The sequence below is a fragment of the Macrotis lagotis genome, chromosome X (genome assembly GCF_037893015.1).
Source record: "Macrotis lagotis isolate mMagLag1 chromosome X, bilby.v1.9.chrom.fasta, whole genome shotgun sequence".
NCBI lineage: Eukaryota > Metazoa > Chordata > Mammalia > Peramelemorphia > Peramelidae > Macrotis > Macrotis lagotis.
This window is the reverse complement of record NC_133666.1, coordinates 102033404-102039403: the sequence shown is the minus strand read 5'-3', so window position 1 is coordinate 102039403 and position 6000 is coordinate 102033404.

Sequence of the window (6000 nt, the reverse complement as noted above, 5' to 3'; positions counted from 1 at the left end):
TCATTCAGTTTTTAAAATCATCTTTAAATATTAGCTTAGTCACTGATAATATGTGTCATATCTTTCTTCTATGAGTTAGAGTAACATATTATTGGCAGAATTGAAACATATTGGTAATAATATTTTCATGATAAATGAAGCAAGGATACAAATGAAAGTTGTAACAAAATGGTGAGATAATTCAAGTAGTAATCCCTTATTCCTATTATACTCTCCCAGAAGGTAAAGCCTCCGACCAGACTTCAGGGGCTGCCAAAGAGATTTTTCACATTTGCTTCATGTTCCTATTTAATGTAAATTAACTCAAGTTCCATGGCTTCTCTCAAATAAGATAGATTTATCCTAATGGAAATATTCATCTTCTCTTCTAAGAAGGCAATAGTGCAGGGATCACCAACTGCTAAACAACTTTGACCTGGTTCTAACTCCCAGCAGGACAAACTCATGAGGTAGTAACTGGGAAAAACAATATCTATCTCCCATTTTTTTTGGAAACCTATACCCAGTGAAAGAAACACAAAAAAGAAAAGAAATCTTTACTCTAGAGAAGTAATCTAAAGAAAACCTAGGAACTTCTGTGATTTTGTTGTAATCAATGTTATAGACTCTCTAATTGAAGGAAATTATTTTTCTATTTCTCTGAACAATATAGCTGATAAATGAGATCACACAGATCCTTTTGGAATGTGCTCCTTGATCTTGGATGATATTCCACTCAAGCAGGAGACCTTATTTCCATTTAGAGTGTAAATAGAATCTATCTGGGTGAATTAAAGATGTAAAGCATTGAGTTTGAAACCCTACCCTCCGTCTTATTTAAGGTGACCTATTTCATCAAGGAGAAAAATCAATCAGAGTGGTCTGGGTGAAGATGAATTCTCCTGTTGAGACTGCAGGAGGCTCATTATCAATCCATGTTCACAACAGGAGGAGTTGAATATTTTTAGCTTACCTCCTCATTTAAATGTCCATCAAACAGAGTTGATTTCTCCTTCCAGAGAGGAATTCCCTTTCACAAAAAAGGAAGGTATTTGCATCTCCGTTAGGTATCTTTGGTTACTGAGAAAAATTCTGTTCAACAATTTATTGGTTATTAACTAGTCTAATTAATAAATTAATTGTTAATTACCCAGAAACTCTGTCTCTGGATTTTTCATTTGTCCCACTGGGAATGGAAAGTAGAGAGTAAACATCTATTTGGTAGAGGTCCATTACTCTTATCTTGTCCCTGCAAAAAAGCCAGTTCAAAAAAGAAGAGTCTTACTTCCTTATTTGTCCCAGTGGCTCTTCAGTTCAATCACAAGTCAAGTTGAGTAATCCCTCCTTTTACTGTGATCAAGAAAGCAAGAAAAAAATCTCTGACTATTTCTGTGTTTTATAATAGAAAGGGCCAGAACATTTATCCCTGAAAATACCCAATTGAGACTATTTCAGGAAGTTTCTTTGGCTCTTGAAAAGTCAACTGCAATTGGCTGTTTGCCAATTGTTGATTTTGATCAAGGAACTACAAACTTCATTATTTTTGTCAAAAGTGGTAAAATTCAGACAATATTTTGTTCAAATAAATTTCAATTTTTATAAATGAAATATATAGTTGTTTCCATAGGAAGTGTTTTAATCCAATCTGCCATTGTGCTGATTGGTTAAAAAAAAGTGAAAATTCTTAATTTCATGTTCAAACAATTTAAGACAATGAATATAGGGTTTTTTTTAAGTTTCTTTTTTTGAAAGGCAATGGGGTTAAGTGGCTTGGCCAAGGCCACAAAGCTAGGTAATTATTAAGTATCTGAGGTCAGATTTGAACTCAGGGACTCTTGACTTCAGGGCTGGAGCTCTATCCACTGCGCCACTTAGCCTCCCCTGACCATGAATATAGTTTTGAAGAAGAGACAGAATATTTTCCCTAGAATCATCAATTACACATTTATCTTGTGAGAAAAAGGTTCTTTATTCTAAAAATTTTAAAACCCAACATTTTCTGACTTTTTTTGTACTTTTGAAAACATTACTGAATAACCTTACAATCAATCAGGCTACCAATGTTTTTCCAAGGCTAAACCCCATTGAGAATCTTTACCTCCTTGCCGGGTTTTTATTTACAACGCCGGCTTCTTAATGCTAGTCCGTCCTCTTACTCACCAGTCCAACGCGTGGTGAGTCTTCGGGGTACCTCCGGCCCCCACTCTTTGATGGGGGAAGAACCAGACAGAGCGCCTGAGGTGGGTCATGAGTCTTTATTCTTCTGTGATCACATTCCCGCTCCTTCCCCCCAACCTCTCAGCAGACCCTTTTATCCCCTCTGTCCTCCCTCCCATGAACTCTTACTCAATGAGGGGCCGAGTTCTGTAACATTCCCTTATAAGGTGATTATGTTTCCCCTCTAAGCGACCGCCAAGCCTCTTCCCCCCGCCCCCAACATCTCCCCCTTTCTGTTTTACAAGGTTATCACTTGGTGTGACCTTAAGCGGTGCTGAGGTTAGCCTTAAGCGGTGTCATTTCTACTGGCCTCTGATAGCCGGGGGCGAGGAACCCTGTCTTAGGTCATCTCCTTCAACCCAGGACCTTGCCCGTCCTAGGCGCCCGACACCCTCAGGGCCTGTCTTAGGTGGCTGGGTGAGGAGAAGTTGCCCGTCTTGGGGTTTACCTCGTCTTACCCCTAGGTGTCACATGTCATGCATGGCGGCTAGCCAGACTTGGGGATCCTCCCCCGTCTCCATGGCCATGAAGGCTTTCTGAGTAAGAAGCATATAGCCCCTCTGTCGCCTAGCTAGGCGGCAGAAACAGACAACAAGTAGGGTGATTCCCAGAATCAGCGTCCTTGTTCACCCTCAAGGGGGTATCCTCCCGCCATCTGGCAATCCCTCCATGGTATGGGATCCTCGATGTCTTCCCCTGTGGCCACACATGAGGGGCCCCACCGAGGCAGAAGGGAGCCCCATCGATGTATTGGTCACTAGCAGGCGAGGGTAGATCGGGGAGTTCCGTGCTACCGGAAGGGGAGAGGGAATAACTCGGAGTATTCCCCATGTCGGATTTCCTTCAGATGGAGCACCTCCAAGGATCCCTACGATGATCAGAAGGCCTGAAAAAGAAAGAAATTCCTCTCACCCCGTAGGGTTGGGCATTAATCAAGGTCTCTTATCTTGTAAACAGGGAGCCATCTTTCTGGCTCTTCTATCTTATCCTCGGGATGAAATGACAGGTGGCCCTGTCTTCTGTTCTTTACCGTTACAGGGCCATGCCAACCTCCCTCTTCATCTCTCCACATGACTTTAGAGCCTGGTAGGGCCTTGGTGGGAGAGGGCAGGAGCGTTGGTTCTTTCTTAGCATGTCCTTTTGGGGAGAAAAATCTCTGGGCGGCTGTAGTGCCGTCATCCCTGACTTGTAGGAAATTCATGGTAAATAGTACCTGAGACAGGTCTGAATGGGTCAGTGACCTGCCAACTCCCCCTTTCTGTTTAAAAAGATAGGATGTAGCAGAGTATCCATGTAAAGCTGGCACAGGGTGGGGCTATTGGCCATTCCCTGAGGTAGGACGGTGAACTGATAACGTTTACTGGGGGCTTGGAAATTGATCGCGGGGAGGGAAAAGGCAAATTTTTCTTTGTCCTCCGGGTGGAGGGGAATGCTATAGAAGCAGTCTTTAACATCAATCACTATAATAGTCCACCCTTGCGGGACTGCAGTGGGCATAGGGAGACCAGGTTGGAGGGTACCCATGGGTACCATGTTGGCATTTACTGCCCGAAGATCAATCAACATTCTCCAACTCCCCCCTTTCTTTTTTATGACAAAGACGGGGGAGTTATACGGGCTAAGGGACGGTTCCACTTTGTTCTCGTGCAGGAGGGTCATTACTATGTCTGTGAGGGCGATGAGCTTTTCTTTTGTCAGGGGCCACTGCTCAACCCAAATAGGTTTCTTATTAATCCATGTTATTCTAGGGGAAAAGCTCATCTCTAGAGTGGCCCCAATTAATTTCCCCGCAGGCTATCAGGGGTGGCAAGTGTCAGGTTAAGCTGGCTCAAGATATCTCTACCCCATAATGCATAAGGGAGGTCGGGTAGGCACAGTGGGGTGAAGAGTCCAGATTCTTCCAAAGCTGACCACCGTAGGGCGTGTGCTGCTTTCATGGCAGATCTATTGCCCCCCACCCCCGTCACTGCTTGAGGGCTCTGTAGGAGTGGCCACTCGCGCCTCCACTGTCCCCTATTTATGACAGAGCAATCGGCTCCAGTGTCAATTATCCCTTCGAGCTTCTGATTTTCCACCGTGACGGTTAACAGTGGTCGCCCAGAGCTGACCGGGTGGACCCAGTTCACATGAGCGGGAGGGGTCCGCAAGGGCAGCGCCTTTCCTACCTCTTGGCCCTGTTTTACCAAGGTGGGAAAGGGGTGGGGGTTTGTGACCCTTACGGATGTGGGACTTCCGGGACCAAAAATGACCTGGGTATGGGTGACTAAGTCCACACATCTCTCAGCCCCTGTGATGAGCGCTGGGAAAATATTTAGCTCAATGGGAATCATCGAGGTTTCCCAAGGCCCGATCTCTCTCTGCTGTGTCCCTTCTCTATAGTCAACCCTCACGGGGATAGTCACAGTAATGGGGCCGCTGTCTTCGAGCACGGGGGGGGCCCCGCGGCCGGGCCCCTCCCTTTCCCTTTTCCCGACTTCCCTTTGGATCGGCAGAACCTGGCTATGTGACCTGGCTTTCCACAGGAATAACAGGTCGGAACTGAAGTGGAGGGGGGCTGCTGCCTGCACTGTGCTTTGAGGTGCCCTGGCTTTCCGCACCCAAAACAGGTGGGTCTCACCTGCATACCGTGAAGGGCGGTCAGGAGGCTATCCTCCCGGTTCTCCATGGCAGTCACTAAGGCCTGAATTGAATCCTCGCTGGGCATGTCCAGCAATTTGTCAACAATTTCTTCTAATGAAGCGTCGGGGGGAAGGCTGCTAATGGCTGCGATCCCTTTGGGGCAAAGACCCTCTTTAATCAATTGTCTCATAAGTAGATCAGATCCCGGGGTGTCTCCCATTATACGAGTCACTGTCTCTTTAACCTCGTTCACAAATGAGAGGGGTGTCTGATCTGCTCTCTGCTTCAGCCCAACCAACTTCTGTGTGGCTCTCCCCCCTTTCATGGCTCCAATCTTATCCCAAGCTGCAACATGTGTTTCTTTAACAGTCTCTAGCTCAAACTGGCCATACTGGGCCTGAACAGCAGGGTCAGTATAGGCTCCAGTTCCACACAGGAGGTCAATGGCTAAATCCAGGGGAGTATAACCCCGGGATTTTGCCAGCTTAGAGGCCTCTCTGCGGGCCTGAGCCTTAAAAGCTAAATATAAGGAGGCATCTAGGCACGCGGCTGCAATTTCGTCAAAGTCAGCAGGGGTCCAAGGGTGTGTAGCAAAGAGGTTTTGCATCAGTCTTTTTACATAAGGGGAGCTTGGGCTGTATTTAGTCACGGCCTCCTTAAGTTCCTTAAGCATCTTAAAAGGGACAGGGCGGTAGTCTCGGGCTCCGGTAAGGGGGTCCGTAAATACCGGGTAGAGGCCCCAGTCATCCCAGTCCACCTCCTCCCCTTCTCTATTGCTATGGAGGCACTGGTGGCAAGTAGGCCAGATGGGCGGAGCCCTTGAGGGGATCTCTGAAGGGCGGACAAGGAACACGGGGGATTTTTTGCCTCTGTTTCCTGGCTGGGCCGCCAAGCCTGGGGCGCGGCAGCTGTCCAATCAGCGCAGACTTCTCCCTCCTCGTCAGCAGCCTCCCGGTCCCACCTACTCACGCTCCTCTTCCTGCCACCCCTGAGGGCTGTTTGCACCCCTCCCTTCCCGCGCTCGGAAACTTCCGGCCCTGAATCTTCTCCCTGGGGGCCCCTTGTTCCCCCATTGTTTCTTCTAAGTTCCTCCCACGGATACAGGGGAGGGAGTGGCCTTCCCTCTTCCTCTGGGCTCTCTGAATCCGATCCCGCCAACGAGCTACCCACCTGAGTGCTGATTGT